Source organism: Hippopotamus amphibius, unplaced genomic scaffold, assembly GCF_030028045.1.
Source record: "Hippopotamus amphibius kiboko isolate mHipAmp2 unplaced genomic scaffold, mHipAmp2.hap2 H_1, whole genome shotgun sequence".
NCBI lineage: Eukaryota > Metazoa > Chordata > Mammalia > Artiodactyla > Hippopotamidae > Hippopotamus > Hippopotamus amphibius.
The window spans coordinates 1549909-1566036 of record NW_026648280.1 but is presented as its reverse complement, the minus strand read 5'-3'; positions in this window follow the sequence as shown (position 1 = coordinate 1566036).

Below are 16128 nucleotides of genomic sequence, written 5' to 3'. Positions count from 1 at the left end.
GTGTGTGTTGCCGGTGTGCAAAACGAGTTTCAGAGCCCACGGCCTGGGTTCAGCTCCAGGCTCTGCCACTGCCTGGTAGCAGAAAAGTCTGCTAAGTCCTAACCCCTCAGTTTCCTCTGCTGCGAAATGGGGTAAATCCCAGCGTCTTCTCTTTGGGGTCCTGGTGAGAGATGAGTGGGGCAGGGAGTGAAAACCACTGAATGCAGGACAGTGCACCCAGGCAGTGCTCAGGAAATGCTAGTTGGGCTCTTCATTACTTTAATTTCTAGGGTCCAAGGAGGCCATTTCCTTGGGTTTGTCCTGTTGGCAATATAAGCAAGAGAGAAATGGGACGTCTCAGAATTCCCTCTGTCCCTGCACCATCTGAATGGCCTGAGCCTTAGGAAAGAGTTCAAACAACAGTATGGAGACTTCAGTGTGCATTCTTTCCATTACCTTCGCAGGGCTGAGGCATTGAGCAGGTCTCATCGCTGCTCTTGTCTCCCATCTCTTGAGATTAATGAGACTATTACATTTCCTCCCCTGGTTTGAGGTGATCAGAGAGGACATATGTGTGATATGTGTTCCCCCATACCCAGCCAGGTAGCATTGCTCCAGACACGTCAGGGAGCAGAGCCCTTGTCCTGTGATGATCTTAGGGACTCACCCAGGGGAATCCAGTCCTGGGGTTCCCCTGGTCTCAGGACTGTGTCCAGTTGAGGCCTGGGGAAAGAGGGAGAGCCTGGGGACAGATGCACAGTGGGTGCCATGTTTTTGGAATCACTGTTCCTCTGCTAGGGGGAACCTTGGGCAGGCTGGGAGCCAGGAAGTTCACTGGATTCATCTTGGCAGTTGCCATCTCTTTACAACATGCAAGGCAGGCTTGCCATGTACAGCAATAAATTCATATTTCTAAGACATTTCCTTTTTGGTGAAAAGTGAGTCTGTTCAAAATTGGGTGGTGGTGCTGTGTGGGAGCGTGGTGTGCGTTTAACGTCAATACACAGCAGGCCTCGGGCTTCTCTGCAGTGTGTGACTGTTTTTACTTTTGTCATAGCCCCAGTCACTGTCAGGAGTTGTCTTGTGTATTTGCTTTTTGTTTCTTCATTCCAGTCGTGTGCCCTGCCTCAGAGAGGCCTTCCAGGATTTGCCCCAGCCTCTTTAATCTCCCCACTCTGTTTTCTTGTCACCAGAACCCTCAGGGCCATCTGACATTGTCTTGCTCAGTTATTCAGTTGCTTGTTGAGGATCTGTGAATCCCTGTTTGTGGCTCTATCCCTAGAGCTAGAACAGGGCCAGCCCTGTATGTAGCAGGGACTTAGTAGCTGGTTGGAGAGCTGGTGGGCGCGCATCACACTAGCATCAGTTCAAACCCCCACCGTGGCCTGCTGCAGCTGTCCCTCTGTGCTGCCTGTGTGTCGTCCTCCCCTCCCCTCGTTCCCCGGCTCACTGCCCTCCAGCTACACCATCTTCCACTTGCCAAGCTCCTACCCACTTCCCAGCCTTTGCCCTTGCAGTCCCTTCCACCCGGGACACTGTCTTTGGAACTCAGAACTCAGCAGGCCATCCTTGTGCATTATTCAGGCCTCTGCTTAAATGCCACCTCTTTGTTGAGGTACTTCCTGGTCTTTCTAGTTCTAGCTAAAGTACTCCCTGCACTCACATGCTTGGGGTCTGGCACTTTTGTGCAGAGCTGAATGCTGGGTTGAGATTTTCCAGGGCTTTTGAGGAGCAAATAGGAAAAAATAATCATAACAAAACAGTGGTAACAGCGAGCTTCCATTGGGCCCTTGATTTGCTCTTAGGGATCATTTTTACGTTTCATCTCATTCATTCCCCACCTCCTCAGAGTTACTTTCTGTTATTATACAGAATGCTTTACAGAAGAGGAACTTGAGGCTCAGAGACATTGTTGCCTGCCCAGGGTCACACAGCTCTCAAGTAGTTGAAACGCACACCTTGTCCATTGGCCACCAGAGCCTCTGTTCCCAGCTATAGTAGGCTGGGAAAGACAACACCTAAATTAAACAGGCTCTGATCCCATCCAACAGCCCCAGAGTGCATGATGCTACTCTGCTTGACTTTCCAGGCACCAGTGACCTTCAAGGATGTGGTTGTGACTTTCACCCAGAAGGAGTGGGCATTACTGGACCCAGCTCAGAGGACCCTGTACTGGAAGGTGTTGCTGGAGACCTACAGGCTCCTGGTCTCACTGGGTAAGGCTTCTCTTCACCTCCTTGGGGGGGACCTGCAGCCTCCTTCTCAGTTCCATCCTCTCACTGAAGGCCCGGATGGTGGAGAAGGTCTCTGGAGCTGCCTGTCCTCCTCCCGGTCATCCCCTCCATGTTCCGGGCTCCCCTCCTCTTGCCTGATCTCCCTTTGTCTCTACCATGGGTCATTGAACAAGAAGCGTGGTCCCTCTCACGGAAGGAAGTGGGGATCCCAGTAGCAGGCTGTCCTGAGGAGCTGTCCTCAGGAACTGGGAGGACATGTGCTCATGCCCTGGCTCTGGGTCTCCTCCTGGCTTCTCTCTGTGGCTCTGCTCATGTCATTGTCTTTTCACAACAACTTTGGGTAGGAGTGGGCACTTCAGTCCAGTCCTTGCAAGACCCTCGGATTTCTTATCTCTACTTTTCTCTGCATGTCTATGTCATACGTTTTCTGTGTAGGTGTTTTTTTGTTTGCTTGTTTTTGCACCACGTGGCTTGCTGAATCTTAGTTCCCCCACCAGGGATTGAACCTGGGCCCTTGGGATTGAAAGTGCTGTGTCCTAACCACTGGACTGCCAGGGAATTCCTCTGTGTAGGTGTTTTTGTGACAGGAAGTGACCCCTTGAGCCCACACATCCCTCAACCTCTCACCCCAGCACTCAGCACAGACTCAGCCTGGGGCTTTTATGAAAGATTCCCCTGAGGGGGATCTGACTGGCCCAACCTGATTGAGTCAGGTGACCCCCACCACCCAGTTAGCTGGGTTGTGGGTGATGGGCTGATTCTCCAAGAAGAGGGAGAGTCAGGCAGGCCCCCAGGAGGCGTTTGCCATCCATGCTGCCCATCCTCTTTGTAAAAAACACAGTCTCATTTGGAAGTCTTCCTTGGCCCTCGGTGTCTGTATGACCATCCCATTCCTGAGGCCTCCCCACTCTCTCTGCTGGGACTGCAGATGACTTTTAGAGGACACACAGATGTATCACCAGATGGCTTTGATGGACACTCTGAGAAAGCCTTTTCCCTCCTGACTCTTGGCAAGAAATTGTCTCAGTTCATGATGAGTCATTCATGCCTTCCACCCATGACCATTGCTGATTTCCTTTTTCAGCAGAGCGAGTGGCCACCAACTTTCACACCCCTGAGCAGGCTTATGAGCCCGCTGGGACCTAATCACCTTATTTTGATATCATTGTTGTGTTTTGATGGTAACCTTTCATTTGTGGCAAGGGAAATGTTTTCCCATTTTTCTCGAGTGATAAGAGATTCCCTTTTGAAGAAATTGATTTAAGTGGTTTGGTTGGAAGAAAAGCCTTTAGTTAACAATTAGTCACAGCTCATGTCCCCTGAGCACTGATGCTGCATCAGGCCTGTTCCAGGCACTTGCCCTGCCCTGCTCACTGAATCCTGTGAGGTGCAATGTTTTCCCAAAGCTGCCTGACTCTGAACCCAGTTCTCTCCCCTCTGGGGACCTCCTGCCCAAAGGAATCAATCAGATTTTGGAGCAAAATATTTTATTGTGATAATTTAAATTCTCTTATATATTATTCAGTGATGTTATTACATTCCTAATGTTATTACTTAAGTAAAACGCACAGTCTTAAGTATCCAGCCCAGTGCATGTTTTACTCATGCACCTACTGTTGCGGCTTCCACCGGATCCATCTTTGGAGCATCCACAGCCCCCGGCAGCCTTCCCTGCCCCACCATATAAGGAAAACATAGCCGTGGCAGTGACTTTCTCAGAAAGCTAAAAGGCTGACCTTTGAGCTCAAACGTCGAAGATGGCCCTTCACAGTGAGATGTCATCCTCTGCCTTCCTTGGTAGTCAAAGCCGTTTCCTTTGTGAAATGATGCTGCGAGGAGATGAAAGGTGGTTCTGTGGGAATGTCCACCGTTACCCACGTCACCATGCGGGTTCCCCTGTGTCTGCCTCTTCTGTGGTTCCTACCATGCACAAGTTGGAGAAGCACCAGGAAGACCCCTCACAGCATCGCCTGGTCCCCGACAGTTAAAGCTTCACGCTCCGGTTCTCCCCCGTCAGCGGCCCGCGTTCTCCCAGCTGCTGACCCCACCCTGGGCCTGCGAGCCGTCTTCCCCCTGGTGCAGCGCTCAGCAGGCCAGGCTTCAGGACCAGAGGCCCTGGTGTCACGTCTCAGCCCGGCTGCCTTTGGACTGTGGCAGGGACGGAGGCCAGCCCTGTTCTCTGTTTTCCTTCTCCCTCTCCCAGTGCCGTTCTCTGCCTGAGCCTCATCCAGATCCCTCACCGGCTACAAGGTGCTGGAGCAGTGACTGGGGCAGCGTAACCCCCGTTCGCCTTTGCCTTCCCCCTGCAGTCAAGGCTGTCCCTTCTGAGTGAGCGACAGGCTTAAGTCACTGGTCTGCTCAAGACGGCGGATGGTTGGGGGTACCCTCTGCAAGTTAATGGAGACCAGGGCTTTCATCCCTCTCTGGTGCCAGAATTACCCAGGGAGCCTTGGAAACGACTAATGCCCAGGCCTAACCCCAGAGATCTGGTTTGAACTAGTCTGTGGTGAGAATCCGGCCTCACCTGGTGAGACACACTGATTTAGATTAATTAGAAAACAGCTGCAGAAGGAGGCGGTGATCTTTCCAGAGTCCCGTGGCTGCCTGTGAGCAGGGGATACACCTGCTCAGTGTTGGGCTTTGTAGGATGGGGGCTATCATGTAGACATTGCCCAGGGCTGGTGTTTGTGCCTTGGTTTCAGGATCCAGGTCAGCGTTTTTATTTTCTTGTGTGGGAACACCATTATTCTGGAACCGTCCCTGTCCTGAATACCACAGTCTACAGAGAGGGTCTTCGTGGTCTTCACAAAACACCTTTGTCCTGTATTTCCACAAACAGGGTATCCTGTTCCCAAACGAGAACTGACCTACCTGTTGGATCCTGGACAGAAGCTATGGATGGTGAAGAAAGGCCTTTCCCAAAGCACTTCCCCAGGTGGGTTGCCAAGAGCCAGGCAGGAGGAGGGGTCACGACAGCATGCAGACTGGGAGGGACTGCTACCTCTGAAATTCTGTGGAAGCTTCTTGTCGGGACCTCCCTGGGAACACCAGTCACATCCAGGAAGTTGAGAAGGCCAAAGCCAACCCTGAACAATCATTAGATCCCTCATCCAGCCAGCCCCAGTTCCTGTCCATTTTATACCCCACGTCCATTTCCTGAGTCCATCCCCTTCCTGAGCTTCACCATTACCACCATTATCAACTCTCTCGTCATCTCTTGTATGCATGGTGCTACACACCCTGTTGTCTCTGTACATCTGCTCTGTGCATCCACCCAGCTCTGTCTCCTGCAGTAGCTCTCTCAGCCGCTCACCTTATTCCAAACCTTCACCACTCCCCAGCTGCTGGGGCCTCAGCCTATGAGAAAATTCATGTTGGAAATAAAGACTGCTTACTTCTCTTTCTCTTTCCTGAATCCTTTCAGACTCATCTGCATCTGATTGCTGCCTGCAGCTTCTCTTCTTATCTCCCACTGAAGCTGTGACCAGTTTCTGCACCAGAAACATCTCCCGCCTTCTTGGGAACTTTTCATCTCTTAGTTCCTTCCTGAGCTCTAGAATGGCCTCTGTTTGGTGTGACTATCTGTACAACCAGCTTTTTAGAGATGTTTCATTCTTAGAAGAAAGGTCTATACTGGACTTCTGTTCATCCCCTGTCACTATTTTTTTCTGGTTTTTTTTTTTTTTTGAAGCGAAGTGTAATTTATGCGTAGTGTTCGTGAATATTAAGGGGTAGGTGAATTTTTACACGTGAATAAATCCAAGTAACCAACATTCTGGTCAAGATACAGACCATAGGAGGCTCCTTGAGCCTTCCTAGTCCATACCACCGCCTACGAAGATAACCACCAATAGTCAGACACCATTAGTGAGTTTTCACTGTTCTCTAGTGGATAAAACATAATTACACAGTATGTTTTCACAGTACGATCATCTTCTATTGATCATCAGGATGTCCATGAGATTCATTCAGGTGGTTGCACATGGCTGGAGTGTGATATTTTCATGCTGTGTGGTATCTCATTGTAGTAATATATTGCAGTTTATCCATTCTTCTATTGATGGACATCAGAGTTGTTACCCTTTTCTTGGATGGTATGAACATAACCACTACGAGCAGTTCTGTTGGGCATATACCCAGGATTGGACTGGCTCAGACATGGGATAGGTGTATATTCAACTTTAAGAGAAACCGCCAAACAATTTCCGGTGTGGTTGACCATCCCGCACTCCCACCAGCCACGTGTGAGAGTTCCCATTGCTCCACATTCTCGTCAGTGACTGGTGTCATCTCCTTACTCTTTATGGTGCTTTAGAGGCAATTCTGAGGACCACAGCACTGAAGCTGGAGTGTTTCTCTCTTCACCCCATACCTGCAGCACAGAGATAACCATTTTGCATAATTTGGATTTATTTCATTCCTAGTTTTGTGGTGACTTATGTCATTACAAAATCTATTCTCTTATAGTTGTGGGGTTATTCAGATTTCTGTTTTTTCTTGTGTCAGTTTTGGTATTTTGTGTCTTTCATTCAGTCTGCTTCATCTAAATGTCCAGTCTGTTCCTTTTTTTTTTTTTTGCTGTGCCATGTGGCATTGTGGGATCTTAATTCCCCAACCAGGGATCAAACACCCACCCCCTGCATTGGAAGCGTGGAGTGTTAACCACTGGACCACTAGGGAATTCCCAATCCATTGCTTTTTAAAACTGTTTTCTCATACCTGTATGTATATATTTGTTTATACCTAGACAATATATTGTGTAGTTTTTTTTCTCGCATTTTATAATGGGGTATCCTATAGTCACCTGAGCTAGCTTTTTATTTTTATTTATTTTTTTAAAGTTTTTAAAGTCATGTTTATTGAAGTTGAATTTACATTCAGTAAAACTTACTCCAAAATTTGACAAATGCAATCACCACCATAATCAAAGTGTAGAACAGCTCTTCAACCCACTCTCCCCACGCTAAAACCCTATGCAACAAACTCCTCCCTGATCTTTAGAAATCCACTGTCAAAGCGGTCACATTTAATCATCGAAATAATCTATTATAGAAAAAATTCTAAGCACAAAAACCAAGTTTTTAAAAGGATGTTTTGAAGCATACAACGTTTAGAATAGTCAAAACAATGGGATTTAAAAATAACCTCTGTAAATTAAAGCAGCTGACAAAGTTGTCTTAAGATAGTTGTACTGATACAATAGCTAGTGTAGTTACTATGTTGAGCTTCAGGCTGGGGCTGGTTGGCAGAAAAACTACTTAATAGTTTAAATGGAATTGAATTCTACAGAAATTCTCTTTAGGGCAGATATATGTTCTTATAGATATTTGGCACCTTTTCACCACCATGAAAGGGACAGTAAGTGAAAGCCTCTATTCTGTATATATCAATTGTCACGTGTTCAAATATACGCTATCTCCTCCTCCTCCAACAGCTTCTTTCAAGTATCAGCCCTGAAGTTTGTCAGCATCTTGAACTGGACTGAGCCTGCGAGCCACACGCCAAGGCTGAAAGGGCGAGCTAGCTTTTTAATCCAATGTTATGTTACTAATATTTATAATACATATAGCTGTAGTTCACTCATGTTCTTCAGCTGTAAAATATGCTCTTGCATGAATATACCACAGAATATTCATTCTCTTAGACATTTACTTTTCCCCAGCTTTTCACTCTTACAAATGGTCCTGCTGTGAAAATTCTTATACATGTGTCCTTGTGCATATGTGCGGGAGTTTCTCTTGATATTGTTCCTAGGAGTAGAATTTTGGATAACTAGATGCTTGGAACATTAAGATGATACCCAGTTGTTTTCTCTTTCTTTCTTTCTTTTCTTTTCTTTTTTTTTTTTTGCTGCACTGCACAGCATGTGGGATCTTATTTACCAAGCCAGAGACTGAACCCACGCCCCTTGCATTGGAAGCACAGAGAAAACCACTGGGCTGCCAGGGAAGTCCCACCCAGTTGTTTTCTGAAGTGGATTTAATAATTTTCACTTCCAGTGTCTAGGTGATTCCACTGGCCCATATCCTTTCCAACATCTGATGTTGCCAGGCTCCTTAACTGTTGTCAGTCAAATGGATGTAAGAGTATCTCACCATAATTTTGTTTTGTAGCCCTTCATTACTAAGAAAGTTGAGCAGATCTTTATTTGTTTAGTGGCCACATGTGTGTCATCTTTTATTAATGTCAGTATATGATTTTTTTTGCCCCAACTTTAAGATGGTTGCTCCCCTCTTTGATTTGTCAGATTTTTTGCATATTCCTGACACTAATCTTTTACCCATCATGTGCTTCAGTTGTTTTCTAGTAGGGTTAAGCCTGCATTTTTATTTTCTTTAAAGTATCTTTTAATGAAAAGAAATTCATATTTTGTTAGGTCAATTTATCTTTTGTTTTATGATTTCTGCTTTTCATATCTTGCTAGGAAATCTTTCCCTACACCAAAGTAAAAAAAGATATTCTTTTTTTTCTATTGCTTACCAAAATATTTTGAAATTTGGTTTCTGCCATTTAAATTGTAATAAACCTGGAATTAATTTTCTGTGTGCTCTGAGGTAGAAATGCAATAACTTTTTTCCTCATCTGGGTAACCAGATTTTTTAGCTCCATTTGTTGTATAGTGCCTCCTTTTCCCACTAATCTGCTCTGCCACCTCTGCTGTATCTCTGTCTACACCTCCGCCATCCTCATATGCCCTTCAGTTCCATGGACTCCAGGATTCTCTCTAGACTCTGCACCTTTGTACACTCTGTCTCCTTTGGCTGTGGTGCCCTCTCACTTTCTGTATCTGGTAACTACTCCTAGTTCTTTGGAACTCAGACCTCAAGACACCTCTTCTGGGAAGCCTCCCCTGACATATTTTTCTCATCTGGGCTGGGTTAGATGCCCCCTTCCTGGTGTTCTTGTAGCACCACGTGACGTCCTATCTTAGAACAAATACAGCATATACAGTGTCATCGTTACCCTCTCCTCGGACAGTGAGGGAGAGACTCCACTCTACCTCTTCTAGCTCTCGCCCCAAATTCTTCTTCACGTTGTCCCTTTACAGGTGTCAGGTATCCAAGGACTAGGAAAAAAACAAAACAAAAATCCAGCAGGTATCAGGGGCAACATTTCTATGTTCGTTTTCCTGCTGGCTTGGTGATTTTGTTTCTTCTGTGTTGGTATTGCTAATAGGCCTCTTTTGTGTACTGGATTCCCTTCAGGTGAAAAAGCAAAAACCAAGACCACAGAGACTACTGCTTCTCAGCCAGCCTTGTTTGAGGGATGCTTACTCCAAAAGTCACCGACTCAGGAAGGCGTCAGTGTTTCTACCTTGGGGCGAGTCAGGAAACCAGAAGGAGTATCAGAAAAGCAGGGAGGACACTTGAAGACAGGAACAGTCCTTCACAAGGAAACCCGCCCTGGAAAGATGAACCCCAAAAGTGGTGATTTGGGGATACATGACATTCTGTGCTCAGAAGATATACAAGATCAGGTCTCTACAGGAGATGCTCCTCATGGGTGTGAATCACGTGGATCAAAGGAAGACCCATTATTTCATGGAGGGAAGAATTCCTACAAATGCAAGGAATGTGGAAAAGAGTTTGTCAAGAATCACTTCCTTCTTCGACATCAGCGAATTCACACTCGAGTAAAACTCTATACATGCAAAAAATGTAGGAAGGTATTTCTCAAGAAAGCAGACCTCACTGGACACTACAGCATTCACATTGGTGAGAAACTCTATGACTGCATCGAGTGTGGGAGAGCCTTTAGCCGCAAGTCACACCTCACAGAGCACCAGCGGATTCACAGTGGAGAGAAGCCCTATGTATGCACTGAGTGTGGAAGAGCCTTCACCCGCAAGTCACACCTCACAGAGCACCAGCGCAGTCACAGTGGAGAGAAGCCCTATGTGTGCAATGGATGTGGAAGGGCCTTCGGCCACCAATCTGATTTCATTCGGCATAATAGAACCCACACTGGAGAGAAGCCCTTTCAGTGCAAAGAATGTGGGAAAGCGTTTACTGACAGCTCTTCTGTAACTCGACACATGAGATGTCACTCTAGGGAGAAGCCCTATGAGTGTAGTGAGTGTGGAAAGACCTACAGCTACAGTTCAACCCTTACCACCCATCAAAAGATTCACTGTGGAGTGAAATCCTAGAAGTGTAAGAGATGTGGGAAGGCCTTCTACCAGAAGGCAGGGCTTAGGCAACATCAGAGAACTCATATCAGGGACAGACTTTTTTAAAGTAACTATTGGGGCAAATAGTTTGGCCACAGGAAAAATGTTCCTTGGCATCTGAGAGTTCAAACCCAAGAGAAACCCTGTCTCCCTTCACGTCCTCAATTCTTGCTGTGACTATGGTGTTACTGTTAGCTGTAGCTGAGCCCTTGCACTGCAGAGATAGAGGCCAGTCTCTCCCAAAACATGATTTGGTTCTCAGCAGACGGACCTTCTTTCTGAAAGCTCTTGGCTGTTACGTGGCCCACACAGAGACCTGGAACTCAGTTTGTCCCAAAGCAGGAATGATATGCATTCCAGTGGATGAAGGAACCCCTTCACTGATGGCCTGTGTCTCCCCATCTAATTTTATGTTTACAAAGGGGTCTGCTGTGTTCTTGCTGGTATGATGGGCAGGAGTCCTGAGAACCCCATCCTTCATCCCCATCACCTCACACAGTATCCAGGGTCATGGAGATACATGAGTGACTGAGACATGTGTCTTGCTGTCTAGAATGGGAAACGCACATGATAACACACAGGTGAGGTATATCAACTCTGGTGCTGTGACAGTAACATGCCTGTGATCCCCATTCAGCATGCTGAAGAAAAGGTCAAAACTTCGGTATGGAGGACAAGATGTGATCAGGAAGAGTGGTCCAATGGCTACGAGCTTGGACTTTGGGGACAGTTGCAATTCCAACACTCCAGAGCTGTGCCTGTCACCAGCTGGCTGACCTTAGTCATGTCACTTCCCCACCAGTCTCTCTTCATTTCTGTAAAAGTAGAAATGTGTATGTTAAACTATATAGCATGGGAAGAGGAACAGATGATACACAAGGATGATACCAAGCAGACCCTCATGTGTCGAGTTACAGAAGAGCTGTCACAAGGGATGGAAGAGTCCAAGCTATGTTGAAGGTGGAGAAGAGCACTCCTGTGAAGAGAACAACATGTGCCAAGATCCTGAGGCAGGCGAGAGCTAGGACTGTTAGAGGAAACAGCTAAAGACCCACGAGTCCAGAGGAGACAAGTGGTAGGCAGTGAGGTGGAGGGGGCAGGGCCCGACACATCACGAGAAACATGGATTTTATTGCAACTGCTCTGGGAGGCTGAGTAAGGAATTCAGCAGGAGAGTGGAACGATGTTATTTGTATCTAAATCTCCCTTTGGGTGCTCTGTGGGGAATGGACTGAGGAGGATCAAGAACTGATGTGGGAGAGAGGAAAGAGGCCACTGTATTCCAGGAGTATGTCGACAGTGGACTGGCCCAGGATGGTGGCATTGGAGATGGTGGAATGAGGATGACCTGGGACATGTTAGGAGGCAGAGCTGATGGTACATGTGCACAGTTTGGATGTTGGGATGAGCCCCAGGGAATGACTTTTCCCCCTCCATCCTCAAGAGAGAGCCCTCTGCATCCATGGGAAACATGATGCATGGCTTGGCCGTGTGTTCCAGAGTCTCGAGCAGCACCTAGCAAGTGTGTTGAGTGAGCGAGTGGAGCTGAAGGTCCCTTTCTGGGACACAGGGCACAATGACTTCTTGTCCCCATGATGGTAGTATAGGCAGTTGAATTTTCCATGAGCTTATTTCTCTGACCCAGGAGGGGCCCTGGTCCTGCCCAGATTAGATGACTTTAGGCAGGAGTGTGTGTAGAGCAGTGATGAGACTTGCATCACTTCAAGCACAATTCTCAGGTCTGGTATTTACCAGTGGCCATAACTCAGGGCAACTCGGACCTTTTGGGGTTTCGGTTTCCTCCCCTGTAAACCAGAAGATTGAATAACCATTAGAACCCTCATCTTCACTATTTATGGAACAAGTGTGTTGACTCTCCCACTTTACCAAGTTGTGCAGGTTAAAGGATAGTGTTGTAAAGTGCCTGTCACAGTGTTGGATCTGTGGATATGCTTAAAAGTCAGCTATTGTAATTCATGTGTTACTCTTTTGTGCTATCCTATTCCTTCCTCACCAGGAGATGTGCCGATGGGATTTCTGATACAAATATACTGCAGGTCCTGATCGCATCTTAGCAGATTTTAGTTGTTAAGAAGTTTGATCGTGAGCTCTAATGATATTCAGCATAAGGTCTTGCCATCAGCCAAAGCCAACATTCTTCTCTGCCCCTTGTTTTTTTCACTGGTGGAGATGGGGTGGCTGAGGATGCCACGGAATATTAGTTGTGCTTTGAATGGACATTCAAAACCTCCCCTTGAAAATCTCTTGTGAAGGGACTTGAGCCATCAAAAAGTACTTACTGCTAATTTAGTTTATTCCATATTTATTTAATGTAATAGTTGATATATGTAATTTGGGTTTAAATATGTCCTCTAATTTTTTGGATTTCTTTGTGTCACTTGTCCTTTTTATGCCCCCCCCCAAAAAAAAAACTTTCTATTAATTACTTACAGATTTTCTTTATTCTAGTTTGGAAAGCATATACTCTCATTCTGTATGTTATTGTTTAAACTGAGATTTATAAGCACTTATTTAAAGAGCACAGAGTTATACATACTTTTTCCTCTTCCCAGGCTATATAAAGGACTTGGAACATTAACCAATATGTCCTATCTCAGTGTATGTTTTGAGACTTTGTGTGTTGATTCCATCATTGTGACTCCAAAAGGAAATGTTATTACTGTTTAATAAAAATCATGAGCAGTTGTATCCACCCACCTTGGATCCACATTCTTTTAATATTGCAGATCTTTCATCTAGGATCAGTTTCCAAACCCTTAAACATAAACTTTAGGATTTCATTTTATGTGTGTTAATCTTCCACTAAATTTCCCATTTTGATCTCAAGATAGTCATATTCTTTCCTGAAAGACAGCTTTGCTCTGTATAGAAATCTAGATTGGTGGGTCTTTTTCTTCATCAGGTCCTTGAATAGTTCCTTCCACTCTATTCCAGAACCATAATTACATTGGGAGTGAGTGACAAATTACTTGGTTTATAGCCTTCTGGTCTTAGTTTAGATTAGGAAGAGAAATACTAACATTAAGATGGAGGAATGGGGTTTTGGGTTATCACCCCCAAATCAATAAATAGTGCTGAATGTGTAGGAGAAGTAATAAAATAGATTATCTGATGACTAAACTGATTGATTATACCAGAAACTGGGTAGATGCTCTCCTATAGAATTTTCTCTTTATGGATGCCGGCTTCCCTCACATGGGCCAAGTAAATGAGTTTGGGGCAATGGAATATCGGCAGAAGTGATCATGAAATTATGTCTTCCAATTTTTGCTCCTCCATTGGGATATCCCTTGGGTATTAGTGATTTCAGTTTTCTCACTCCCCCCAGGATTTAGTGCTCTCTTGGGAGCTGCAGATTCAGGCTATCTGTGGACTGATTGTGGCGTGGGGCCCTTGTACAGGCAATTGCAGCAAATTCTCTGGTGATGCTGATGCTACTGGTTTGGGAGAAGCTGAATCGGAGCATCATTTAATGTTAGCACACAAAGACAATGCAAACAAGTTATTACCTATTACCTAGCTTTTAATCCTTTCATTTTGTTTCTTTAATTATATGTTTTTCCCGAGGGTCTGACAGGTTGAGGACGCTTGCCTAGGCCGCACAGGCAGAGGTCTCCAATTAGATATCTTTCAGGATAGGGCTTCGCCCAACGCGGCCACAAAAATCTGGCGTAGTCCCTGTCTTTGGAACGGCAGAGCAGTATTTCCCAGGGTCCCTCGCAGGGCTGTTTGGCCTTTGCCGTAGAGAATGGGAAGGACCCGTGCTTACCTGACGGGAGGCAGGACAGAAACTACGTTACCCAGAAGTCTGTGCTTGTGCGTGGGAGGCGGGCGCTCATCCAATGACTACCCAGGAAAGAAGCTTTGCCTCCCGCGAAGGTGGAGGCGGCACTTCTGATGCCGTCATAAAGGCTCCCGTGGGGTCAGTTCACCGCCTCAGTGGAGACCGATCCTTGGGCTGGGGTGCTTCCCGGGCGGTACTTAGGGACCAAGGAAGGAAGGAGCGAGGAAAAGAGTAGGACCTACCTCTATGCCTTTGTGCGATCCGTGACCCCCGCCTGGCTGCGTGCTCTTCCGGCCCCGCACCAACCCTCTATCCTCCAGGTGCCTGGAGTCCTTGCCCTTGTGTGTCTTTTACACGTGGGCAGCCGAGGCTTGGAGTGCGAGTAAGCTGAGGTCACGGTCCGACCAGGACAGGGCGACTGGGGAGTACACTACGCTTGATGGGCTCGCCCGGGTCCCCGCCCAGTTCACAGGGTGGACTGGCGACGGCTAGCTGGGCCAGACGCAGGTGAGTGGGTGGGCTTTAGGACGCCAGCCACTGGGACCCTCGTCCTATTAGCCTCAGGGCCCCGATGGAGGGGATGCTTTTGTCTTAGGACTTTTCGCCCACCGCTCTCTCTGCCCTGGAGTTTGGGGTACCCAGAGGGTGAGTCATTCTTGACCCATGGTCCTTAATCAAGAACGGGGATTGTGTGGAGCACTTCCAATTTTGGGAACCTGTAGGATGAGGAAAGGGTTTCCAGGGACAAGAATTAGCATGTGGATGTGCTTGGTTGTGGCATTGACCCGGGAATGTTCTTGAAACCGCAAGTCTATGCTTTGTTAAAGTTGGGACCAGAGAGCAGGTGGGCAGCAATCAGCCGTTAAATGGCAAATGAGGAGCTGAGCCTTCTGAGGGTGGTGGAAGCCATGGAAGGTTTAGAGCTGAGGGAGGTGCCCTGACTTAGGTCTTAAGGGATTCTCCCTGGCTGCATAATACACTGTGGGGATGAGGGCTGATTGTTTCCCTGGTGTTCATTCAGCCATATTTTCCTCTGGCAAAAATCCAATTATGCATATTTTATTATTTTTACTTTTTTCTGAATTTGCTATATATTTTTTCACCTGTATTGATTAGGACTATAGTTCTGTAATTACTACTTTAGAAACACAAGTAATTATTGTATATTGGCCTTTTTATCCTGGGACCCAGTCACTAGACCTAGCTTTTTGGTGAATGAGTTGTCATTTTTAACATAATCATGTCTTACATGAATAGACAGTTTTGGTTCTAGCTTTACAATCTTTAGAACTTTTTTTTCCTTACATTACTAACACGGACCTCTTATATAATGTTAAGTAGAGGTGATGAGCATGGGCATATTTGTATTATTCCCAGTATCAGGGCAAAAGCATTAGGCTTTCACCATGAAATATGTTAGTTGTTGTTTTTTTCATAGATGCCCTATATCAGGTTGTGGGAATTTCCATCTAATCCTAATTTACTGAGAATTTTTATCATTCATTCATTTTGAATTGTGAAGTTCTTCCACTACATTTTGAGATAATGGTTTTTATCTGTCTATTAATATAGATTACATTATAGATTCAATGGTTAAATCATCTTTGCATTCCTGATAAACAGCACTAGGTTATGATTTATGTGTTTACATATGTATATGGTTGGATTCAGTTTGCTAAAATTTTAAGGTTTTGTTGTATCTGTATTCATGTGGGTATTGTTCCATAGTGTTTTCATACCATCGTTTACTTAACTAGTTGGGAAGTATTTGAATCTTGTTTTAGAAGAATTTCTATATAATTGGTACTGTTTCATCTTTAAATATTCTGTAAGAGTTCTTACATGTTCCAGGGATGTATTCATAAGCCAATAACTGGACATTAAATATGCTCATGGCTGCTAGAATGCCACTTCTTTCTAGGTTGTCTCAGAAGAGATAG